This window comes from Nyctereutes procyonoides, unplaced genomic scaffold (genome assembly GCF_905146905.1).
Source record: "Nyctereutes procyonoides isolate TBG_1078 unplaced genomic scaffold, NYPRO_anot_genome, whole genome shotgun sequence".
NCBI lineage: Eukaryota > Metazoa > Chordata > Mammalia > Carnivora > Canidae > Nyctereutes > Nyctereutes procyonoides.
The window spans coordinates 17,685,275-17,711,686 of NW_026575135.1; the positions used below are offsets into that span (position 1 = coordinate 17,685,275).

General features: G+C 37.2%; 1 pseudogene; it reads left to right on the forward strand.

Moving 5' to 3' along the window:
* The first annotated feature begins 14,556 nt into the window (after window positions 1-14,556).
* LOC129494562 (mitochondrial amidoxime reducing component 2-like) lies at window positions 14,557-15,479 on the forward strand (annotated as a pseudogene).
* The last annotated feature ends 10,933 nt before the right edge of the window (window positions 15,480-26,412 follow it).

Below are 26,412 nucleotides of genomic sequence, written 5' to 3' on the forward strand. Positions count from 1 at the left end.
ATGGAAGGAAACTGTATAGAACTCACCCATGCAGAATGCTGTAGAGGACATTCATGCATTGCATAGGTACTTGGATCTTAAGATAGCCTTTTAGGTCTTCTCCAATCTAAAATTTTAAGATTCCTTCCTAGGGTGGGCACTTATTTCTAATCCCTGATGATTTATTCTATCTAGAATCAGAAATACCTTCTTGGAGCACATTCTAGTCTCCAAGGCTCTTTCCTTGCTTCTAAGGGTCAGATCTCCCTCGGTGGTTCTCAGCTGCCTGGGGTTTAATTAAACTAGTAGTCATGGAATCCATTGGCCTGCATGTAGACCAATCAAAGGTCAGGGACAAATTTCTTTTCTAGTGGACCCTCTCTTCTATGTTAAGAATTCTTAGCACTATTTAGTGAGTGATTCCTGTGTTTTGAAAAACTGTGAAAGTGTGAAAGCCAGGATAGGTCCTAGGTCAGCAGTATTCCTTCTACACTCCTTGATTGTCTTTTATACTGTGTCAATTAGTAATTCAAATTCAGTTGTATCCTTAGTAAACCAGTTTACGAAGTTCCAATCTCTTATACACTTACTTTTTGCTCTACAGTTAGAATTACTTTTCTTTAAGAAAGGGCCCATACATTTTCAGATATGAAGTTCCTGGTCTCCCAATTTTTTTCCCTCTTGCTAGACTGATCATGAAAGAATCCACAGAAAGAGATAAGGGGCATTCAGTGGTGAAATGAAGCTGATAAATCTGATGTGTTACAGTAGGACTATGAACTCTGAGGGGCTCATGTGAGCTTATTCCTAGGGTGGCCCAAGAGGACAAAGTGAAGGAGATAGTGGTCTAGAGCAGGGGAAGGTGGTAGGAGTCTCCAGGGGGCTTTAGTTGCTACTTGGTCACTAATCTCTTTTAAAGGAGCACAAATCCTAGTTGTCCTGAGAGTCTCTAGAAGCTCCCATAGTAATGCTCAGGAACATGAAAATTATAGTTCAGAGGCTTTGAAAAATATCATTAAAAGCATTTTGTTGAGAGGCCAAGTAATAATAAAATCTTGTGCCATGTTTGAATATTTTAGATGGACAGTGTGTGTATGTGTGTGTGTTTTATAATAGTTATGTTTTCTCTTTGGTTAATTGCCTTTCATGATTTTGTGTTTTTCTTATCAATCAGCTTCTTCAACAACCAAGATATGAATTGTTTATTTTTCATTTTTGCTGCAAATATTTTTCCCAGCTGGTTGTTTACATTTTTATTTTGGCTGTGATTTTATTTACAGAATTTAAAAATATCAAAAATATCAGAATTTAAAAATATCAAAAATATCAAAGTATCAAGTAGTCAAATCTCTTAGTATTTCTTAAATGGGAAGGTGGAGAATTTCATGTTCACCTGGAAACCAAAGAAATTCCATGTGTGGGAAAACTTTTTATGTGGTAGGAGTGCTGTAGTGAATATGCACCATCCTGGCAAAGGTAGATCTATCAACTCTGGTTGAAGAGAGTGGAGTAAAAACAGTGAGAGAGGATCATATTAACTATTATTTGGATGTTATTATTATTTGAATGTTAATGCCTTAGGTGCCAAGTTTTTGAAGAGCCTTGTCAGACCTTTTTTAAAATAAGCTAGCAGAGATGTCTGTCCAAGTTTGACTTCTTGTGTATAGTTATTGATGAAAAGGTAGAGTGACCACTGCCCATACCAGCTAATCAGACGTGCTGGGGTCCTGGCATAGACTGTGCCTACGTATGAGGAAGAATCCAGGCAGCATGAGGGGGTTCTCTCCTACCTAAATGCTTGATGCTGGAAACTGGAGTGATGCTTTGTCTATGCTGTAGTAATCTTAGACTCCTCAATCACTTACTTACAGCTATTGAGTAATTTTTGAATTGTCCTCTAAGGGAAGAAGTCATCAGGTCTAGCTTTGTGTCCTCATTTCTTTTGTAGTTGACAACTTACTCTAGAGTGTTTCCACTGGCTTTGAATGATGAGCTCTGCAATTGCCTGCTGACCATGGGGGTGATGGACTGTAGAATATTGACCAGGTTTAAAAGATTACCAATATAGCTTACCAATGTAGCTTCTAACATGGATGAAATCCCGTGGGGGAAAGTGAACGCATCATTAGGCAGCTAATGCTGGGAAAGCTTGCCCAGTAGATAAAGTAACTTTACTCTTGGATGTTCAGGCAGATGGCCACATGGGGCTGTTCATTTTTGAATTCCCTACTTCCCATGTTATCTTGGGTATTGAGTCCAGCTTGGCTTGGGGTGGTTGGACTTTGGTCTTGGGGTGGTTTTACTGCCTCCAGACCTCAAGTAGCTCTTGAAGATCACTACACAGCCTGCCTTCCAAGTGGACCTTGTGTGGTTGTTCTCAGAGCGAGAAGCCAGGCATGGCATTGCCTACCATTAGCTGAGAGTATGAAATTATCCTTGTACTTGTAATTGAATTCCAACCTAAAGGAGTATACTTCCTCTTGAAACTAGGGCCCAAGAATTCTGAAAACATATTGGCAAAAATTTGTGGCTAAGGTTCATTTGTCCTGCAATATCCCAGTTCTGTGATACTATTTGTAACAAAAGATGGGACAAGCACAATTCTGCTGTGACTAACATCTCCTGACTGTGGTAATAATTCAAACTAGAATTCATTTCCACTTGTCCCTGATTTTCTGGGTTAGGCTGTGCAGGGCTGGGGTCTATACCTACTGCAGGTTGGGGTAGGATGGTTAGAGTCCCTAATCTATCCATAGGCAGGGGGGATTGATGGGAGACCACCTTCAAATGACACCCAGATTAGCATGGGACCTGTCTCAGGCTATGTGGTTTGTACAAATCCCAGCTGTCATATTCAAACACTTAATAAATGTTGGTCCACATTCTGTACCCTACACAGGCTTCTGTGTCCAGGGAAGTTCTTCAAATGCTTATAGTTTATAATCATATCTCACAGGTTAAACAAACTTCTTTTCCTTCAAATACTCCTAATATGAAAAATTCCATGGGGACATAGTAATTGCCATCTTGCCAGCCATGATATTCCAACAGAAAAATGGGCATAGGATATAATCATCATAAAGAAATAAATAATTAAAAATTTTGATAAGCCATGTACGAAAAGTCTTAACTCTCTAAAAACCAAAGAATTTCAAGTTAAACAGGTTTCCCTGTCAGTTTGGCAAAAGTTAAGATTATTATACCTCATGTTGGTGAAGCTATAGGAAATAGGCAGTCTCATATGGAGCTGGTAGGAGACTGAAATATACTTCTAGAGGCAGTCTGGCAAAAGTTGTCACAAGTCTTAAATATTTGCATAACAGAAATTCCACTTGTAGGAATTTAGCCTGAGGAAGTAAGCAGACAAGCTGTATATTACAAGGATGTCCACCCTGGTGCTGTTTATAATAGTAAAATAACAACAAATAATGTCTATAACTAGGGAACTGGCTAAATAAATAATGATATAGCCCCATCAAAGGATGATGTAGCTCTGTATTGAAATAGGAAGGTATCTGCAATACATTTTTGGGAGTAAATTCGTTATGAAACTAAAAGAATAATATGATGTTGCTTTTGAAGGACATACAAATGTGAATGGTAGTTATATTTGACTCGTAGGACTGTGGGTAGTGACATTTGATATGATATGATATGATATGATATGATATGACATCATATCCTATTTCTGATTTTCCCTCTTGGATTTTATTTCTTGGATATTAAAGAAACCTTAAGAGTTAAAAACATTTGATAATTTGATAGGCAAATTGGCCTCTTGATTTGAGTTTAAGTAATTTTTAATGTTTATTACTTACTTAATAAAATATAGTTAAATAAGGACTAAAGTCTTGTGTTTTCAGAGTCATGTTACAGCTGGAAAGGAATCAGGACCATCTAGTCTCAATCTCTCATTTCATAGGTAAGGTTCAGTTTGTACAGGGAGGTTATATAATCTGACCAAATGTGAGAGAATTATGGCTGGTATCTGACCTGTCAATTCATTGAGCTTTCTGTTAGATTTTGGTGTTTTTCTCAGATTAGGTACATGCGTGGTACCTTATACATGCTTCTCGGCAATACCAAGTGCTCTGTTGTGCCAATTCAGAGATTAGTTTGTGAGTCATGATTGCTAATGATTAATTTTAGAGGTGATTTGTGGTAGATGTTACTTTACACAAACTGAGTTTTGTTTTTATGTGTGTATGTTGAGGGTAGTCAAATAGGAGTGTTCATTGTGCAATTAAGTCTGTACAGTGGAAGGAAGAATTTGGGTTTTGGGTCAGAGGACCTGCAAGTGTCTCCAGAAGTACCATTACCTAGCTGTAGGCTCCTGGGTAAGTTACTTAACCTCTTTGAACTTTGTACATAAATGGCCAAGAGTATCTACATCACAAGGTTGTAAAGAGGATTAAAGTGGTTGTAAAGAAAATTAATGTGTGAAAAAGCCCAGTAAAGTGCTGAACTGAATGTTATATAACTGTTTATCTTCATTTGCTTGTTAAGATACCATTTTTTTTCCCAGAAAGAATTGGACACAGCAGATGTATATCATGCTTGTTGTTGTTGTCATGGTTTCTACTATATACCAACTCTGTGGGAAGGTCAGTTGTCAGGATGGACTGAAGCAAGAAAGCATAAATATTTACAAAACCTGTTTCAGAGAAGAGGTGTAAGGAAGTTAAATTTGTACCAGCCACTTGGGGCTAGGAGTGAATCTGTTAGTCATGATGGGGCAAGTTGATCATCTGGACCAGGCTTATGATTTACTAAGAAACACTTTGTAGCCTGGGGGTAAACGTACATTTTAGAGGAGAATCTTTTGGAGGATATATGAAAAAAGCTTACCCACCATAGCCTATAAACTTCCAAAGTCACGGGTTGTGTCTTTCCTATTTGTTGCTGGACCACCAGTACTTAGCCCAGCTCAATAAAGGTTAGTTGTCTGCACGGAGGGGGACACTTGACGGGATGAGCACTGGGTGTTATTCTGTATGTTGGTAAATTGAACACCAATAAAAATTAATTTATAAAAAAATAAAAATAAAAAAAAATAAAACTTGGGCTATAAAATGCCAAGGTGCTTGCACATTGTGTTGAGCTTTTATGGATCATTTCAATAGGGAATCTAGTTTTCTTTAGGTCCAGGAAAATTGCCTATGTTATTTCTTAGAGAATGTCCTCTCTTCTGTTATCTCTATTCTTTCTTTTTTTGGAATTCCTATTAGTTAAATGTTAAATCTTCCTTATTAATAGTCTCATTTTTTTTTCTATTTCTTCTACTCTCTGGATAACTTCTTCAATTTCATCTTTCAATCTTTCTATTTACTTTTTCCTTTTTCATTATTCTCCAAATATCTAAATATTCCTTTTGTTCATGGCATCTTATTCTTGTTTAGTGAAACTAATAAGTTAAACAAACTCTGTGAAGATATTTATAATAGATTTTGGGGGAGGGTTTCTTTTTAAATTCCTTGTATTGTTTCCAGTTCTTCAGGTGATGGTGACTTCTCCTTCTTCTTCTCCCCATCTCCCTCCCACTTGCTTCCTTTCTCATCTCCTCCTCCTCATCATCCTCTTCGCCTTCTTCTTTTGTTATACTTCTACTTCTTATTCTTTTTGTATGTTTATATTGGTCTCTGTCTTAAATATTGATATTGTGGTTTTCCTGAAATGCCTGGTGATCCTTGGTTGTCTGTTCATATTTTGAAATAAGGCACTAAAAAGCTGACTGAAAACTATATGTTCATGGGCAAAGATTGGCAACTGCTAGAGTGGACTTCACTGCCCACTGAGAAAGAATATATTAGTTGGGGATTCTCAAATGCCAGTATCTTTTTTTAGGCCTCTCTATTTCCCTAGAACAGAATCCTTTAATCTCTTGCCCTAGTGGTGAGTAGGAGTTTTAAATCTCCTTCTCAGAATGTTGAGAGTGATTAGGAAAAAGGGGGCTGGAGATTCCTCATTGTTCAGAATGGCAACTTTCACTTACTCCCCTTGTTTTTACTGGGGCAGGTGTGAGGATGGCAAAGCATGGGGCACAGAAATTAGCAAACTATGGCCCAGGGGTCAAATCCAGCCAGCCCTCTGTTTTTATGGGCCAAGTGTTATTGGAACACACCGTTCATTTACATATTCTCTGTGGCTGCTTTTGTCTTAGAAATGCAGAGTTGAGTAGTTGTGACAGCAATATATGGCTTATAAAACCTAGAATATTTACCATCTGGCCCTTTCCAGAAAAAAGAGCTTGCTGATCCATGATCTATGGGGCACATAGAAAGTGGAGACTCAGTATGAACACAAGACAATGGAAGAGCTATATAATAGTTAATAATAATAACGTCTAATATTTGTTGAGTGTTTATATGTGCCTGGAACTAGTAGGCATGCATTATCATATATAATAGTGATTAAGGATCATCTGTCTCCCTGACTAGATTATGCATTCCTTAATGTTAAGTTTATAGCTCCAGAATCTAGTAAGCATGGGCTTTGAGTGAATGTTGAACTAATTGAGCAGTGTTATCATGTAGAAGAGACGAAAGCCCCTTCTTGGAGATCAGAATAGAAATTTCAGAGAAGCAGACTTCAGGTCACTGAGTCATATCAGCTCTCACCAAGGTAGTGAGATATCTACCCTTGCAGAAGTGGTCACAAGAGCCTGGCCATCCACCCAGTTGTTCATGGATATTACCTAGGGGTTTCTTGCTTTGAGTGGCAGGTTGACCTACATGAAGTCTTGACTTCTAGGGTTTTGTTGTTCAAACTAGAAGACCAAAGACTAAAACTCAGAACTTATAATTGATATACTTCTCTTTCCATTGTAATATACTGCCTCCCTTAGAATTCCCACAAGAAGGGCTATGAGGAGATTGGTGTTGTTATGGAAGGAACATCACAATGAGCATATGAGGTTTGGGGTTATAATTCCATTTCTGCAATGTATTTACCACATGAGCCTGGCAGGCCTTTTAATGCCTTGTGGCCTAAGTGTCCTCAAGTGAGGGGACAGGACTAGATAATCTCTAAATTCTCTTTCGGCTCTAAAATAAATTTATCCAAGGATTAGCAGGGCCCCTCCTATTGGGAGGACAGGGCAGACTAGTTCAAACAAGATGTTTCCCTGTTATGTGTTGCCAGAGTAGTGAGGCTCTGCTTTTAAAAATATTTTGCCCACCTCCTGTTCCCATCCCAGTCTCAGCTGCTCAGTTTCTATCCTCTTTCTGTTTTCCTGTTCCTGTCTTTCTTTATGGTACTTCTTTCTTGGGCAATCAGGTTTAAGCAGGCTGTAGTTTTAGCCTTTCTTCAGCATAGTGAAGGCAAGCCTTTCTTGTTAAATTCTGCTCATTTGGCTGGTGAAAAACTTGGAGCTGTTCAATGCTTGGAAGGTTGAGGATATTAACATTGACCTCAGAAAGGTGATTGGGCCTCCTTTATTTAGGGCACTAGCCATGGAGAGCTCATATTTCTCATGGGGGAACATTTTATTCTTGGTGGAGACAGTTTCAACTCCCAGAATGAGCCATCTACCCATTCCTTTATTAAAGTTCTTGAGTTAAAGCTAAATAACTTAACCTAAATTCTTTTTAAAAAGGATGACAAAATTCAACTTGAAGTGGACCCTCATCTAGCAGCACTGTTCTCATATCCCACTTGAATAGATATCAGCTATTAACTGTGGTCTCTAATTACTTCAAGGCTTTTGTTTGAACTATCTTAAATTTTAAAAATTTCATTTGACTTAAGTGCTTAGTATTTAGTTATTTTATAGTTGCCCATGTTCTACACTATATTTGACCATATAGCTCTTATCTCTGAATAGCCCTAAAAACTGCAGTGTCATGTTAAGAACTCCTTTTAGTCCAAGGCATGTCACTACGTGTTGCCAACTTCCAACTGATTCTCATCCAGAAGATTAGCAAGGCCGCCACATGGTGTTCTTTTTTACCAAACATTATTGCCTGCATTATAGCTAGGACTCGATGTGGTGACATTAATCCCAAATCTGCAGAATGGTACTCTTAATTCTGCTTGGGTGGAGAGCAACTTGAGCTCTCAGCATAAGCCTTTTATTTTGGGAATACCATTCTTTGTCACCATTTCTGCAAGGAATGTTAGTCAGTTATTAGGAATTTTATTTCGCTCCTGACAAATAATATTTCTCTCTCTTCATATTGAGATACCCAGATTTTATATCTTTAATGAACAATCCCTAGCATTGATTTAGTTGCTGAATATCCTCCTCAGACATGTTTTAATTATTCATTAAGAAACTATAGGAATTCCAGCTAAAAATGGAGCCTGGCTGGAAGTCCCTGGTGAAGTCTTTCCAATTTTCCTACTAAAATGCCTGTAAAGTTCAACGTGGATGGAACTGGAGGGTATTATGCTGAGTGAAGTAAGTCAATCGGAGAAGGACAAACATTATATGTTCTCATTCATTTGGGGAATATAAATAATAGTGAAAGGGAATATAAGGGAAGGGAGAAGAAATGTGTGGGAAATATCAGAAAGGGAGACAGAACATAAAGACTCCTAACTCTGGGAAATGAACTAGGGGTGGTGGAAGGGGAGGAGGGCAGGGGGTGGGGGTGAATGGGTGACGGACACTGAAGGGGGCACTTGACGGGATGATCACTGGATGTTATTCTGTATGTTGGTAAATTGAACACCAATAAAAAATAAATTTATTATAAGAAAATTAAAAAAATAAAATAAAATGCCTGTAAAGACAAAGAAAAAGAAAATTTAAACACAAATATAAAAACAATGGACAGAATAATCTCAAAACTGGGGGGAAGAATCTATACTAGTTATAAGGCAAGATTGAGACAAACCTACCCAAATATCTTTCAATGGCACACAAAGTTGGCTTTACTACATGACACAAAAAGACTTTTGAAATGGGAGGGGAAGTTGCTGTGCTCCTTCTACTGTCTTGCTCATTATCAACACAACTGAGCCAGTGGGCTTTTACCCATGTGTGTTTTGTGAGGCTAAGAGTATTTTCACATCATTCTGTATCCCACAAATTAAAATTCTCAGAAAACAACTTGGATCCTCAGAAAACGAGGTCAGCTTTGGCTGAGCCAGAGAATTAGTGGAGGTATATTGCATTTTCAGGGCAAAATTTCTGAAGGGTAAAGCTCCTTAGATTTAGGTTGGGTTACAAACAAACAAAAATGAACCACCATGACTAAAACTCCAGTTAACAGTGCATGCTGGGAATTAATTTTTGATGAGACCATGATGGAAACTCAAGGCTTAGGGCAGATGCTGTGCACATTGAATAAATGGAGTGGAGCCAAGGGTACTTTAGTTTCTCTGTGTTTTGATAAACACAAAATAGAAATAAGTTTCAGCTTGTTCAAAGATAAATAAGGAGGAGGATAAAACCACATCAAATGTGTGAAAAAGTACCTAAGACACCCAAAGGAAGAGCACAACTCTGAAGTGACTTACTGGAGAGTCCAGAAACTGCAAGATACAAAACATATGGATGTTAAAGAGCAGAGAGTAAATACATGAATAATTGGTATCCTTGAAGAAGGCACTAAAGCTAATGAAAAAAAAACAATAATTAAAAATACAACAGAGAGAGAGATAAAGAAATAGGTTCTAAACAAAGAAACAGACTTTTAACTATAGAGAACAAACTGATGGTTACCAGAGGGGAGGCGGGTGGGAGATGGGTTAAATAGGTAATAGGGATTAAGGAGTGCACTTGTTGTGATGAGCACCAGGTCCTGTATGGAAGTGTTGAATCACTGTTTTGCGCACATGAAAGTATTATTACACTGTATGTTAACTATACAGGAATATGAACAAACAAACAAAAAAAACCCCTCATCCTCCCCACCAAAGATGTAACGGGAAAAATTCAGGAACAGAAATAAGACCCATATTGGAAAAGAAAAATCATAGTGTTCCAGACAAGTTAATGCTCAAAAGCACACATAAGATGTATCCTGGCAAGAATTTTAATTCATAAAGAGAAGAAAAAATTTTCACAAGTATCTAAGCAAAATAAACCAATTACCTAAAAAATATAACAAAACCTGTGACTTTTACTCTAAAAGTCTAAATTTAGAAGAAACTAGAGAATTTACAGTTTTGAGAACCAAAGTTTGTAAGTTATTGCTTTTATACCCAGTCTAATTATCTTTAACTGGTGAAATAACAAAAAGACATCTCAGATATGCAAGACTCAGAAACCCTTATTGAAACTGATTACTTGGAAAAGCGTAAAAAATAGAGAAGAGGCTAGATAAGGATTGTCCTGAGGTCTGAAACCAGTTAAAATAGGGATATGTTCAATCAGTGTTTATCAAATGATTTTCAGTCATTAAATTCTTTATCTAGAGGAAATCTTCCTTGAAAACCCCAAATATAGGGATGCCTGGGTGGGTCAGTGGTTGAGCATCTGTCTTTGGCTCAGGGCGTGATCCAGGGTTCTGGGATCAAGTCCCACATCGGGCTCCCTGTGAAGAGCCTGCTTCTCCCTCTGCTTAAGTCTCTGGCACTCTCATGAATAAATAAATAAAATATTAAAAAAAGAAAACCTCAAATATAAAACAGCTACAATTGCCATTGACAGGTTAAAGAGGATATAAAGAACCAACAACCTGTGAGGTTGTCCACATACAACCTGTGAGGTACCTCCCCAAAATGTTAGGACTCTATGGAAAAAAGTTTGAAAATGACTGCTCCAAAATAACTATTGTAAATCTTTCTATAGAACTGAATATAGATGTTAAAAATGATTATTAAAGGAGATTTATAGTGTATGAATTAATTTGATAATAATCTAGATGTAGATATAATTTCTTTGGCTTTGTTCTCCTGTTTCAAGATTATTTTGGTTATTCTAGATTTATTGCAATTCCATAAAAACTTTAGGATCAGCTTGTCACTTTCTTTTTTTTTTCATTAATATTTTATTTATTTATTCATGACAGACACGGAGAGAGAGGCAGAGATATAGGCAGAGGAAGAAACAGACTCCCTTCAGGGAGCCTGATTCGAGACTCCATCTCAGGAGCCCAGGATCGCAACCTGAGCCAAAGGCAGATTCTTAATCACTGAGCCACTCAGGTGCCCCAGTTTGTCAATTTCTTTTTTTTTTTAAAGCCATTTTTTTAATTAGAATTGCATTGAAACCAAGTTATCAATTTGGAGAGAATTTACATCTTTATATTAATATGATTTATCTTTGCTACTTTTAGTTCTTTTTAAATTTCTCTTAGGTATTTATTTTGGTATTCAGTGTAAAGGTCTTGTACATCTTTTGTTAATGTTTTATGTTTTTGATACCTCTGTAAAAGAAATTGTTTAAATTTCATTACCAATTGCTGTTATATAGAAACATAATTGATTTTGCATATTTAGTTTGTATCTTGTTTTTCTAAGATATAATTTCTCAATTACTGTTATACAAAAATGCAGTATATCTCTATTTATTTACATAGTATATTTTGATCTCGTTCAATTCACTTACTAGTTCTAGTAGTTTTTTGGTAGATTTTTTCAGGATTTTCTATGTATACAATCATTTTATCTACTAATAAATACATATAGTACATATTTATCAATACAATTCCATATTACTTTATTATTTTTTTAGTATTAGTTTGAGACTTCTTCATACTCCAAGACTGAAATCCCTCCTACATCTCTTGTAGTCATCACTTTTATCTAACATTATGGTGACACACTGCTTTTTATTCCTGTTTTTCTGAGCATAACCACTATTCACATTTAGAGTTGACAGTTTAATTTGAAAGCATACTGAAAGGGGTTCACTTGTTTTTTTTCTGCTGGGTTAAACTAATAATTTTTTCCCCTTAATTGAAGTATATATAGCTGGATGACAATTAGCATCACTAGAAAGTCAGCCAGCATTGGTCACACTTCTGTTCCTAGCTTTGGAAGTTCTATTATCTGTCTGAGAAATTTGTCCATTTTGACTACCTTTAATTGTATTGCCTTACATGAGACAGAAAATCATCTGCATACCCTAAAATTTTCATTTCAATACTGCTATACAATATGATATTTTGAATCTCATTTTAGGCTAATGTTTAACACTATGTTGGGCTGTCAGTGCAATTAACTCTTCCAAGATAACAATGGGGTGAACATGCATGGCCAAGATCACATGCATGTGGCAACTACAACAGTGCCTCAACCTGGCCCTTTCTTTGGCCACTGCCAAGATGTCTTTGGCATCTATTGAAAGATATAGTCAAAGTTCAGAAGAGTTGAAATTTGAAAATAGACTAATGAATTATAAAACGGAAAAATTGTTGCTCAATAAAGAAACAGTCAACAAAGGTGTACATTTTTGGCAAGTGTACTCAAGGAAAATAAGAATTATATATAGATATTATTAAAATAATTATTAAAAATACCATGGCAAGGTTTTTTAAAGATCTGGATAAACCAAATTATTTTTCTAGGAAAAATATATTGCCAAAATGACCTCAACAAGAGTTAGAAAACGTGAACTTTCAGTAACCACTAGAGAAATTATAAAAATTGTAAAATTGTGAATTACAAAAATTATTAAAAAAAAGAACTAACTCATAGAAAGGCCCTAGGCTAAATGGATTTACAGACAATCTTCTAACAACTTGTAATGAATGGTGAATTCCTATGTATAAACTGCTCCTTAATAAACAGATGGTAAATTTTTCAATTAATTTCACAAAGCTAAGGGAGCAGTTATACCAAAACCTTAGAGACACTCTAATGAATATAAACTATTTTTATTTAAAAAATTAAAGAAAATTAAAAATAAAGGTGCTAGAGGCAGGCATACAGTTTTAAAAATTTCAGGTTAATCTAAGAATTATATTCATTGTAAGGTAGAATAAAATTGAACACACAATGAGTTGGTAGTACAATTAGGCTTAGAACTTGAAAAAAAAACGTAAACATTTTCTCATATTGAAGTTATATATCAAAATCACATATAACTAGATCCAGTCTATCTATCTACCTATCTATCCATCTATTTGTTCATTTATCATTATTAATTATAATGGCTAAGAACTACTGTACTAAAAATTAAGAGTAAAAAAAATCCTTGAAGACTGCTCTCTAGAAAAGGGGTGAAACTTTTCAAGGTTGGAACCAAGGTGTTTAGAAAGCACCCTACCAGTCCTGGATTCTGTTCTCTGCTGAATGCTGGACTCAGTTCTTTCTACAGATCATCAGTTGCATGGGTCCCGCCTCTGCTCAATGACCTGCAGTGGCAGTGAGATTTTAAGATAGATGGAGACAGTTTTGTGTATTCTCAGTCAGCGGTGGTACAGATTTTGTTGGCGCTAGAGTGTATGTAATTTTGGACTCCTTCTTAAGAAGAAGAATACAAAATTAGGGCCTGGAGGAGTTTGTGCAACAGAGGTGCCCTGAAGTTTAAGATTCATCAGCCTCATGGAAAAATTTTCCTCTGTTCTCAGTTATTTCAGCTCTTTTCCAAACTTAGTCATTTTGAGACTTCTTACCACTAGGTTGCTCTACCTGCTTTAACTTGGGTTATTGAAATCTCTTTTTAAGTGCACTCAAGAATAAGCACAAGATTACAGGTGTATTCTGACTAGCCCAGGATAACAGAGGACTATCATCTTCTTTTATTTAAGAACTTTACACCAGTATTACTGCAGTGATAATACTAACTTATAAAAACTCCGCAATACACACATGATGGTACTTGATTTTAAGTCATCTAAAACATTTGTTTTACTAAGAGAGGTAAATTTTGTTCTTCTCTTCCACTCTACTTCATGAGCTCATATTCAGATGATCTCTCCCATCCCAAATCAACAACAGCAAATAATAATTAACAGTAGTGAATATTTACTTATTGAATGTACTAGGTACCATTCTAAGTACTTTACACATCTTAACTTATTGATTTACAGTTTATCCTCACAAAATCCCATGAGATAGGTACTTTCACTATATTTATTTTACACATAAGGAAACTGAGATATGGAGAGGTTAAAACTTGCTCAAGACCCTTACCTTACACCATATACAAATATTAACTCAGAGTGGATTTGAGACTTAATTATAAGAGCTAAAACCATAAAACTCTTAGAAGAAAACATAGGGCTCAGTCTTTATGACCTTGGGTTTGATAGTGGTTCCTTCAATTTGACACTGTAAGCACAAATAGGGAAAAATAGATAAATTTGGCTTCATCAAAATTAAAACTTCTGCTCATCAAAGGACACTATCTATGAAAAGAAATCCCACAGAATGTGAGCAAGAAAGTATTTGTAAATCACAGATCTAATAAGGGTCTAGTATCCAGAATCTATAAAGAACATTCACATTTGAACAACAAAAAGATAACTGAATTTTAAAAGGGCAAAGGATTTGAATAGACAGTTCTCCAAAAAAGATATGCAAATAACCGACAAGCACATTAAATGATACTTAGTGTTATTAATTGTTAAGGAAGTGCAAATAAAACTACATGAGATACTACTTCACACTTACTAGGATGGCTATAATTAGTTTAAAAACCCATGAAAAATAACAAGTGAAAAAAAAACCATGAAAAACACCATGAAACATGTGGAGGAATTTGAATACTCTTACAATACTGTCAAATGTAAAATGGTATATCCACTGTAGAAAAAGCCTCAAAAGTTACAGAGTTATCATATTATAAAGCAAAGATTTGAAAACAGGTATTCAGGTGAAAACTTGTACACAAATCTTTACAGCGGGAAAATGCTGCAGTTGTCAGAGGATTTGGCTGGTGACTAAGGAAGATGGGCACATGGTCACCGCCTGGCAGGAGCCTCACCTGGTACTGGTGTCTATCACCTGTGAGGGCGAGCGCCTGATCCTCAAGGCTCCGGGCATGGACCAGCTGGTTTTGCTGAGCAAGCTGCCTCCCTCAAACAAGGTCCACGATTGCAGGCTGTTGGGCATGGACATTAAGGGCAGGGACTGTGGCGATGAGGCAGCGCAGTGGTTCACCAGCTTCTTGAAAACAGAAGCTTTCAGGCTGGTTCAGTTTGAGAAGCACATGAAAGGAAGATGATTGAAGGAAATTTTCTCTCCTGTGGTACTGAATTACCAGTTGGCCTACCCAGACTGCAGCCCCATCATGGCCCTCCCTGAAGCCTCCTTGGCGGATCTGAATACCAGGCTGGAGAAGAAAGTGAAAATGGACCAATTCAGATCCAATATCGTGGTGACAGGCTGTGATACTTTCGAGGAGGACACCTGGGATGAACTCCTCATTGGCAACGTAGAAATGAAAAAAATTTTGTCTTGCCCCAGGTGCATCTTGACCACCATAGACCCAGATACTGGAATCATAGATAGGAAGGAGCCCCTGGAAACCCTGAAGAGCTACCCCTGTGTGCTCCTTTGGAGAAACAAATATACAGTCGTCCCCACTTTTCAGGTTCTATTATTCAGTAGAGAAAATTGGCAGGATGCAAGCTGGTGACCCAGTGTATCAGATGGGTCCATGAGGTGGTTTCAGCTTCCGGGAGGTTTTCATTAGGATTTTTGCCAAAAGCAGCACACCAACCACCTCAGCGCAGCCTTGCTAACCAGCCTTTGGCCATCTTCACCCCAGAAATGAATCTCTATTTTTAACTCTTTGAAATTACTCATGCTCCCAGTTAATGCAGAGGATTAGAGGTGATCCAGAAATAAGAAGATATATAGACTTTGGGTAATGAGAACTTTTGAAATAAATAAAACTGCCTATGAAATTGTTGTGAATGTTACTATAGCAATTATACTTCTCAACCCCTGATGTTAATGTTGATGAATAAAGAAAGCTTAAATAATCAGTTAAAAAATAAGTCTTTACAGCGGCATTATTCACAGCACTCAAAAGGTGGAAACAACATCAATGTCCATCAAATAATGAATAGATAAGCAAAATGGATAGTACCCATGCATTATTATTCAGCCATAAATATTAGTCAATCATAAAGAGGAATAAAAGACTGATACATGTTACAATATGGATGAATCTTGAAAATATATTAAGTGAAAGAAGTCAAACACAAAAGACCCCATCCTATATGATTCTTTTTATAGGAAAAGTCCAAGAATAGGCAAATTGATAGAAACATAAAGAGATTAGTGGTTGCCAGGTGTTGGGAGTAGGGAAAAATGGGGAACAATTGCTTGATGGATTTGGGATTTCCTTTTGGCGTGATAAAAATGTTCTGAAATTAGATAGTGGCTTTACATCACGAATATACCAAATGTCACTGAATTGCACACTTTAAAACAGTTAAAATGGCAAATTTAAATTATATGTATTTCACCACAATAAAAAGGAAAATTTGCTCAAGATCACACAGCTAGTAAGTGGTGAAGCCGGACTTCTAACCCAGGCAGTCTACTCCAAAGTCTGGGTGCATAAACCTACTCTATTCTGCCTCTAAAACATTTACTGAGTATCTTCTAGTGAGTGTTATATATCTAATAGTATCTCCAAGTTTTCTACCATGTAATTTTTTGTCTATGCCGTCTTCTTCCAACTCCAGCTTACTATACGATTGTCAACGAAAAGAAATCTTGAAAATATTGTCATCAATTGATAACTTATTTTTTTAAAATAAGATTTATTTATTTGAGTGAGAGCAAGAGCAAGTGAGCATTGAAGGGTGGGGAAGTGGCAGATGGAGAGAGAGTGAACCTAAGCAGACTGTGCTGAGCACAGATCACCATGCTGGGCTCGATCCCACAACCCTGGGATAAGGGCCTGAGTGGAAATCAAGAGTCCAACTCTGACCAACTCTGACCTAGGCTGCTTCAATCAGTAACTCCTAAAAATTCATCACCCCTTGTGAGGGTAGAAATAAAAACAGAAGGACCAGTTGAATATCTATTTAAAGAGTATTTAGAGCTCAAATCCCCCTCCTTGCCTCAGCTCAGTAGATGACTGCCATGTCTATTCTCACTCCAGCAGAAGTTTGGGGTTTTATTGTCTGAAGAGGTCTCTGAACTGCAGGATACTAGGCATATACTCTAATCCCTAACCCTGACTCTAATCCTAACTTCTTAACCTTGAACCCATAAAAAAATTCAAAAAAAATTATTCGCCCTTTACCAATTCTTCCATAATAGTCAGGCCTCTTGACTGCATGTGATAGGAATCCATCTAGTTTACATGAATAGGGAGATTTATTGAGAGGCTTACAGAAGTGCAAGATGGGTGGGGATCCAGTTGGGCCTTAGGAACCTCTGGAATTAGGGACTGGAATATCTATGGGGCTCTCTCTCTTTCTTTCTTTTTATCTACTATTTTTTGCTTCTCATTCTGTGTTGGATTTATTCTCTCACTCTTAATTTTTCCCCACTAGACATGAAACATAGCTACTAGCAGCTTCCAGGCTTATGTTTTAACCTTGTCTTATGAGAGGAACTCAGTCTCTTCTTGTAGCTCCTGTTTGAAAAATCCTAGTAAGGACTCTGATCAGCTTGGTTGGTTACATACTCATCACTTGGTCCAACAACTGTGTGTAGGCACACTAAGATTGGTAGTCTTCACTGCAATCATTAGTAGAGCAGCTATATTTCATCAGAGGAAGAGGTATGATTTTCCTAAAGAAGAACCAGGCAAAGAAAACAATAAAAATCCACAACACCTACTAAAATTCTAAACCTATAACTCATGTTAACTTCCATAAATAACTTATTCATTTGTGTAACTCCCCCATCTTGACACTCTCTGTTGTAATTCTCTCTCAGACTATAAACCCTAAAAATGTGAGAAATCACTTGGTTCAACTGATATACATAGTTCCTAGCCATTGCCTTCTATTCAAGATGCCATATCTCCTTCACCCCATTTACTTACTTACATCAATCAATCAAACTATCAAAACTCCCTCACTTGCCTTTCATTTCTTATTGTATTTCAGTCTGACTTCCACCCTCACTACCCTACTGAGACTACTCTTAAGAAAGTTAACAGTGGCTTCACAATGTCAAATCCTATGGCCTCTTCCCAATCTTGATCCTATATGATTTTTTTTTCAGGAGCCCTTTTCTTGTCGATATACTGCTAATTTACTATTCCCTCTGACCAGTGCTCCTCAGCCCATGTTGCTGGTTCCACTTTTGTCTCTGCCTCAAACTCAGGTGTCCCCCAAGATCCCCAAGATCGCTCAGCCTGCCCTTCTGACTGTCCACTCCTGCCATGTCATATACACATCCATGGCTTTGCTTTTCTCTGTAAGTATGTGGCTTCCATGTCTGTTGTTGTAATCTTGAATTCTAACCACCTTTTGTATGTCTTCATATGGGTCTCTGCACATCCTGCAGTTTGAATATTTATTTTGTATTCATATCACACCTTATTTCTAAAGGAACCTCAGAGGATTCAAACTATCATTTCCTACTTCCTGTTGAAATTTTACTCCATCTTTAAGATTAATCTGAGAGTTATCTCCTCTAGGAAGCTTCCTTACATCCCTACCATATAAAGAATGGAATCACCACTTGAGATCTCATGTTATTTTAATTGTACCACTATCATAAATTCCTATTATAAAAAAGTTGTGTCTCTATCCCCAGTGACTTGGGAGTTCCTTGAAGGCCGGGAATAACCTTTTAATCCTTCTCTATTCACCTGTCCAACTTGGAGCATAAGCTCTTACAAACAGGAGAGAGATCAGAAACTGTTCTAATTTTCTAGCCTCTCTGAATTGAACTAGAAGAGGAGGGAGGGCTTGGTGCATGATATTGGTAGTTTTAAAGCAAATAAAAGGGAAATGTTCTTTGATAGGCAGGAGTAAACTTGTTACTCATCCAGGTAGAATGTGGAAGATGAAAAAACACATAGGTCCTATGAGAATTTAACTTACATTTAAGTTTAGAGAGATGCATAAGGTCTTACCAGGGGAAAAGAGGGACATGCCTTATCTTTCAAATGTAGGCCGTGGTTGATAATTACTACGATTTCTCAGGACTGTCCAGGCTCACACAGGACATCTAGTCACCCACAGACTTGGCAACAGTTCAATTATTCTGTTCAATTCAGATCACCAAGCTGGCTAATACATGCTTTCCACTTCACTGCAAGCTCTAGAGACACAAACGCTTGTCCACACCCCAGAATGAATCCAAGCTGAGGTTCAGCACAATTAGTTATTTGTTTCCTTTAACATCTGAACCTTGTGAGACTCAGCCACCTCCTGGGAACCAGCCGTCTGCCAACGAAGCATGAATAAAACAGAGAAGGTTCCAGCTGGCATCACCTGCTGTGTTTTGCCTTATTTCTCTATGCACATTTCTAGACTTCTGAAATCCAGGGGCCTCTCTCAAGAGGACGCATGCCACATGTGCTGGGCCTCTGAGACCTTGACTTTGTTGTTGAATTTTTTAGTTTTGAGTCCTATTCTGACTCAGACATTAGACAGTGGTTATGGGGCCCTGATCCTCAGATTCTCACATGGTTCTGACCCCTGCTACCCTCACCTTCACACCCTTTCTAGGCAGCTCCCTGGATATTATTAATCTTCAGATCATATAAAATCTGGTTAAAAGCTCATTTTTTAAGGATGCCTATAATCTGACAAGATTTCTCTATTGTCCTTTACAGTAGTATTTATATATTCATGATAACAGTTGTAAGCCATGGTACTGTTGAAGTCTCACCGTTATTTCCTTTCTAATAGATCTCAGTGAATACACAGATGACTCTTTCTCTTCATTTCCACTGCCATCATCTTAGTTTAGCCTCTTGTGGCACCTCAGAGTTGTAGCAGTTAAATTCCTGGATTTTGCAGCCAGATAACTTGGTCTTAAATCCTGGATTTGCTATGTACTAGCTGTATGGCTTTGAATAAGTCATTTAGTCTCCCTGTGCCTCGGTATTCTCATCTGGGAAACTAGGGATCATACTCATATCCATCTCCTAAGATTATTGGGAGGATTAAATGAGGTAATATATAACATATAAAGTGCTAAGAGCATTACCTTGCTTATACAAGAGCTGTAAAAATGTTGGTTATATTATTTTTATTGTTATTATCCGTCATACAATTCAAGACTGCTTTGCACAGAACATCAGTTCAATTTTTAAATGTAAAATAGGTCATTTTCCTATAGTTAAGAGTCTTTTATGGTTGTCTTCCTCTCTGATTTCATCTTATTTTATTTTTCCTTCCCTTCTCTTATGTTCATCTGTTTTGTTTCTTAAATTCCAAATATGAGTGAAATAATATGGTATTTATCTTTCTTGGACTGACTTATTTCACTCAGCATAATAACCTGTAATTCCATCCACAATATTGCAAATGGCAAGATTTTACTCTTTTTGATGGCTGAGTAATATTCATTCATATATATTTACATACATATACCACATCTTTATCCATTCACCTGTTGATGGAAATTTGGACTCTTTCTATACTTTGGACATTGTTGCTATAAACATTGGGGTGCATGTGCCCCCTTTGAATCACTAATGTCTGTATTCTTTGGATAAATACCTAGCAGTGCAATTGCTGGGTCATAGGGTAGCTCTATTTTTAACTTTTTGAGGAACCTCCATACTGTTTTCCAGAGTGGCTGTACCAGTTTGCATTCCCAGCAACAGTGTAAGAAGTTGCTGCGGGGGATGGGGTAAATGGGTGATGGGCATTAGGGAGGGCACTTGATGTAATGAATGCTGGGTATTATATGCAACTGATGAATCACTAAATTCTACCTCTAAAACTAATAATACACTTTATGTTAATTAAATTGATTTTGAATTTAAAAAAAGAGGGGAAAAATAAAATAGGTTATTTTATAGCCATGCTCTATATTGGCAAAAACAAAAAAATTAAACAGAGCTTCTTATAGGTAGTATGCATTTGAGAGGAGTTCAATAAATATGAGGTCTTCTAAGTGCAAGTAATTCTCAGAGATGAGACTGGAGAGGTAGATGAAGGATAAACTGTAGGGAACCTTTAACGTGTGGCAAAGTTGCTAAAGCTTACAACAAAGTCAGAAGAGAACCCCTGAGAGTTTCAAGTGTGTATGTGGGGGTGGAGGAGGACTGACAACATTGAAAGATTAATCTGCAGGAGATGCCTGACTCATTTCAAGGATAATAGGGCTCATTTGCAAGGCCAGTCTAATAGAGTTTGAGTTTCATTCTCATGAAAAATTTCCAGTGGTCATTTACTACTAGATGCCAGAACCTAGATGCTAGGTTCTGGGGATAAAATGATGAGTAATGTTGACATAATGTTTATGTCACAGTTTATGATTTGGAGCTTATGGTCTAGAGGGAGAGAGACACAATTAAAATAAGGTACGGCTACCACAGCTTGATAAATGCTGTAGAGGGCTTGGAGACTTCCTCTTTCCCCCTTCATCTCACTCATTCCACTTCTCCTGGAGGAGCTAGAGTGTGAGTGGGATTGGCTGCTAACTCTAGCGGGGTTTGATTAATGTAAACCAGTAGTTTCTAATTCTGTTGCACATTCTAAATACTGGGGGAATTGAACAAAATTACAGATACTAGGGCATCATCCTTAGAGATGAATTGATCGAGGTTGGAGCCTGAGAATTGGTAGTGTTTACACAGCTCACTAGAAGATGCTAATATACAACCAGGGCTGAGAACCAGTGGGTTCTCTTACTTTTCTTGCTAGAATGTTTCAATCAGGAGTTGTTTTGGAAATGAAGAATGTAGACCCAAGGCAGCCACTGTCTCCTTAGTATTACTGCCCTTGGCCATTGAAACTGATTTAAGTGGGGTGGGGGTGGAGGGCTGGGGGTAGTTCCATCAGAATGAACCTCAGTACTTTTGTTTGATGGTCCTCTGAAGAGACACTTCCTTTTTCCTATATGTAAGGATTGAAACTGTTGCTTGTAACCATCTTGCAAAGCCAACTTATGGAGTCAAACATAGCCAACACAATGTCAGAGACAGGGGACTGGAGTCTTGAGGAATGTATGCTTGCTGCTTCCCTACATCTGGACTTTCTAGTTACATGAACTAAATAGACCCCCTTGATTGTTTAACCCAGTTTGGGTTAGGTTTATTAGTACTTGGAACTGTAGTGTGACAATAAAAGCATCCTGCTTGATTGAAGAGCTATGTTATGGTAGATTCATGGTGCTTACCACTGGGAAAAGATCAGGGAAAGGAGTGGGTGCTGGAGAGGAAGAGGATACTCTGCTTGTAGTTAGAGGAGCGGTGTGACATATTGGAAAAAGTACAGGCTTCAGAGTTGGACAGACCTAGGTTTCAATTCTATTTCAGCCACATCCTGGCTCTCTGACCTAATTTCCTCATCTTTAAATTGAGGGTATCAAAGAACTTGTAGGACTGTGATAAAGTTTAATTGAGATTAATTATGAAGCTAGCTGGACCCCATGCCTACTGGTGTGTTGTAGATACTCAAAATATGAGGTCTATTGTTTCTCTAGTGGTAGCTGCTACCAGAAAAAGGTGATGAAAGGTACCAGGTCCTCAGGTTAGGGACTGAATGACATATAGTAGGGTTCCACCAGGCTATAGCCAATGGGATGGGACTGCCGAAGTCTCACCAGGTGTGGATCTGATTGGGTGAAGACCTTATTATGAATAGCTGGAATAGGAAGGGACAAAAATTAGAGCAGAAAACTGTATGCTTAAAGGGCTATTTCTGGTAGGCAGAATTATCTGGTTGGATTGCCCCTTCTGTTGTAGATATGGTTCTACATAAGGAAATAACATTGCTCATCTATAATGAAAACATCTTGTTTGTATACTGCTGGATAAAAACTGGTGAATTGATATTTGTGATCCAGTTCATTTTTTTGTCCCTTATCTTTAGTAAATGTTTGCAAGATGAGTTACAGGACAATTGGATTTGTCACTGTCTTTACCTCTGTTGCATTCTTGTCAAGTCTTCCTAGAAATGTGTTCTAGTTGCCTTGAATGAATTCAGGAAATACTCTGGTGTTTAAAGGGACTCAGGCAACCACATTATTCTTCTTCGCAATAATTTACAAAATTTTCTTAAGATGGGTGACTTCTATAGAAAGTTATGCAAAATGTTACATAGTAACTCTTTATTAATCCCTATTTTAGATGATACTTTTTCTTTGCTTTACTCCTAGGTGCTAAGAGGGTATGCTGTACAAAATCAATGGCCCAAACTTCTCACCTGGAGTCGGGCACTAGAGTTAGCCAGAAAAAAATATGAAAGGAGAGATAATCTGGAACTTATTCCAGTCTGTTGGATCTGTTGTTCCTTCTGTACACCCTAATGTTATGGCTTCAGCTGCAATTTAAAGCAAATTTAAAGAAATATAAGCAGCTAAGTATAGATACCTTTTTCTTAACTAAGCTTTAACTATAATCTGTCATTGCCTGATGTAACCTCTAATTTTTTTCTTTCTTCACTCTGCTCTAAGGACATTGTCTTATTTTCTCATACTTAGACATGAGTGCTTAACTGTTATTAAGAGAGTTTCTCACTCAGCCTTCAGTATGAATCACCTTGCCAGCTCTTAGTACTCTGGTAAAAGAATATTTTCTTTGTGATTTTCTTTTCTTAGGAACACAAAATTTTTCTTTCATGTAGGTTTTCTTAGCTCCAGAAGGAATAAGACTGAAGGAACAAGTTTTCCAAGGAAGGTACAGATCTCATGGTTGTCATTTTCCAATCATGTAAAAGTCTTGACTAGCTAACCATTTTTATGTGACTCCTCACAATTTCACGTGTCTGATATGGGAGAAAGTCATGGGCTTTCAGCTCAAGACCCAGCTTTGCAATTTATCTTTGTGATCTAGGGCAGTTACTTAACTTCTTGAAACCTAGTTTTCTTGTCTGTAAAATGGACAATACCTGAAATCATAGGATTATTATGTATGTGAAATAACAAAATACATAAACCACCTAGCATGGAACCTGTACATGGTGAGTACTCAATAAATTTTAATTCCCTAACATCTCCTACTCCTCTCTTTTAAGGTTTCTAATTGAGGTAAAATCATTTGCACAAAATACTAATTATTATAATTTAACCACTCTAACAGCTTGTAACATACTTTAAACTTTTTCTGAAAAGAATGATGCCTAATTTTTCTTGGGCTTACATATAAAGTTCACTGCATTTATTATTTGCCCCAGAATGCTGAAAGAACTGGCAGTTAATAACTCACAGCAATTATCAGTGATCTTTGATAAGACATGGAGGATAGGAGAGATTAAAAAAAAACTTGGAATGAGCAAATATTCCAAATTTCTAAAGGAATAACAAAATATGTACTCTCAATGCCTACCCCACCAAATGATAGAGCAGTTATTTGATATCAATCTCTGGAAAAGTTCTGAAAATGCACCTATACTTAGGATTTGTAAGCATTTAGAAAAGAAAGCCATGATTGTTAGGAACTAGTGTGTATTCACTAGGGCCAGGACTAAATTATTGTAAGTCCTGTGGATCACATCAATGCTGCAGGCAGTATAATCTGATGCAGCAAAGCCTCTGACAAAATCCTCATGGTATCCTTGTAGATAAAATACTTAGAGAAATGTGGTCTGGATTATCTACCTATCTTCCATCTTTTTCTTTGTTCTAAAAAGACTTTTGGTGGCTTTAACAATACATAAAATTCAGTAAGATGAGCTTTCCTCCCCCCTCAAAATAAAGAAGTGAGGAAATTAGAGTTAGAATAAGATGAAACCACAGTGTGTGGTTAGTCCATGAAATGTATGGTGTGAGATTTCTGTTATTCCATACTCTGTACATTTTCTAGAGGTGGTTTTCAGATTTTGCTGTGGGCTTCCTAATAGTCCGTGCAAAGAGGAAACATCATAAAAGTGTCTATAAGAAAGAAAAACAGTACTGAGAACAGAGAGAAACTTCTGTGGGTTCTCGTAAAGAGGACATATGTCATATAGTAAACCATCTGCTCAGTACATCCTCACATGAAATGCAATGGTGAGTTTCAAGGGCTGCTTCTTTGTGAAGTACCTTTGTATGGGCCAAAGCACTATCTGGTTAAAAAAAAATTCTATAGGAAATTGAGGGTAAGGGGTCATGAGAATGCTATCAAGATATGCAATTCTCTGGTAATTGGGGGAACACTTTTACCATTAGGCTCTAGTTCAACAGATTGACTTATAAAACTTCTCTAAAGATCATTCATTAAAGGACTGATGTCTCTAATGCTCTGCTCTATCCTTGGATGCCCAGAATAATCATCAAAGATGAAACCACAGAATACACTCCTCACATTTTGGACAACAAAAATTTGGGAGGGAAGTGGATACAGTTAAGTGGTCTTCATACCTGAAATGTATGAACAAGATAAAGATAAAATTGTAGCTCTAATTGTATATAAAATAGTAGATTTAGGTTAAAAAGCAAATCCTTGAGTTATAGAACCAGGAACACCCTGAAAGCAAAGCAGACTGTTTGAAAAGGACCCCAGGAGCATCTGTGACTGTAAACTCAGATGAATTAAGAGTGTGACATGACTTCCAAGAAAGCTGAATTTGCATCTATAGAAGCATTGTGCCCACAGAGTCCTATTGTGCTATGCCCTGGTTAGATCACATCTGGAGCCTTGTGTTAAATTTTTACACCATTTTCCAAGAGAGATACTCAATCGAAGGTGAGTATCTGGGATGCTGAGGATTCGAAAGGAAAATTAAGGGAAACTGCAGATGCTTATCTTGGAAATGAGAAGACAAAGCCATATATAGGTGAAGAGGTATTATATGGATAAGAGAATAATTTCTTCCTGGATTAATCTAGAAGGAAATATGAAAAATCAATGATTCATTGTATAGGAACACATTAAAGAAAATATTTTAATGAGAGCTATCTGAAAAATAAAAATTGTCTCTCTTATGTGTAGTGAGGTTCCTATCATTGGAAGAAATCACGGAGACTCTGTGTATTTGCTGGGAATATTATAAAGGATAGTTTGGTGAACCAGGTGAGAAATTGTTCTAGGTGACCTCCATATTCCCTTCCACTTCCAAGATTTTATGCACCTTTCTGTAAAATGGTAGAAATTTCAAGAGAAAAAAAAATCCACCAGTTATTTAAGGAAGAAAATCAATCTAGTCTCAGACTATTGTTAGTGCCTCAGAAGATCTGCCCCCAAATGACTAAGTTAAAATAACACAAGCAGAAGATGATGAATCATGCTGCTTTGCCTAATGGTCTCTAACGTGCAAAGCCCAGGCTCACAGCTGCCACTCTGAGTGCCTACGTGGGGAGGGAGAACTAAATTATGGTAGGTATGACACTGTAATGTTCCCAGTTGGTAGCTTGTGTGTGTGTGATTACCTAGGATTCCTTACCAGCTGTTTTTTTAACATTAGTCATACTGATTTAAAACAACCACCCTCTTTTCATTTATCTCAATAAGCACTGTTCTTTTAGGGGGAGTAAGACATTTCATTGAAAAGTGGAAGCTTTTCCTAGTTCTTGAGT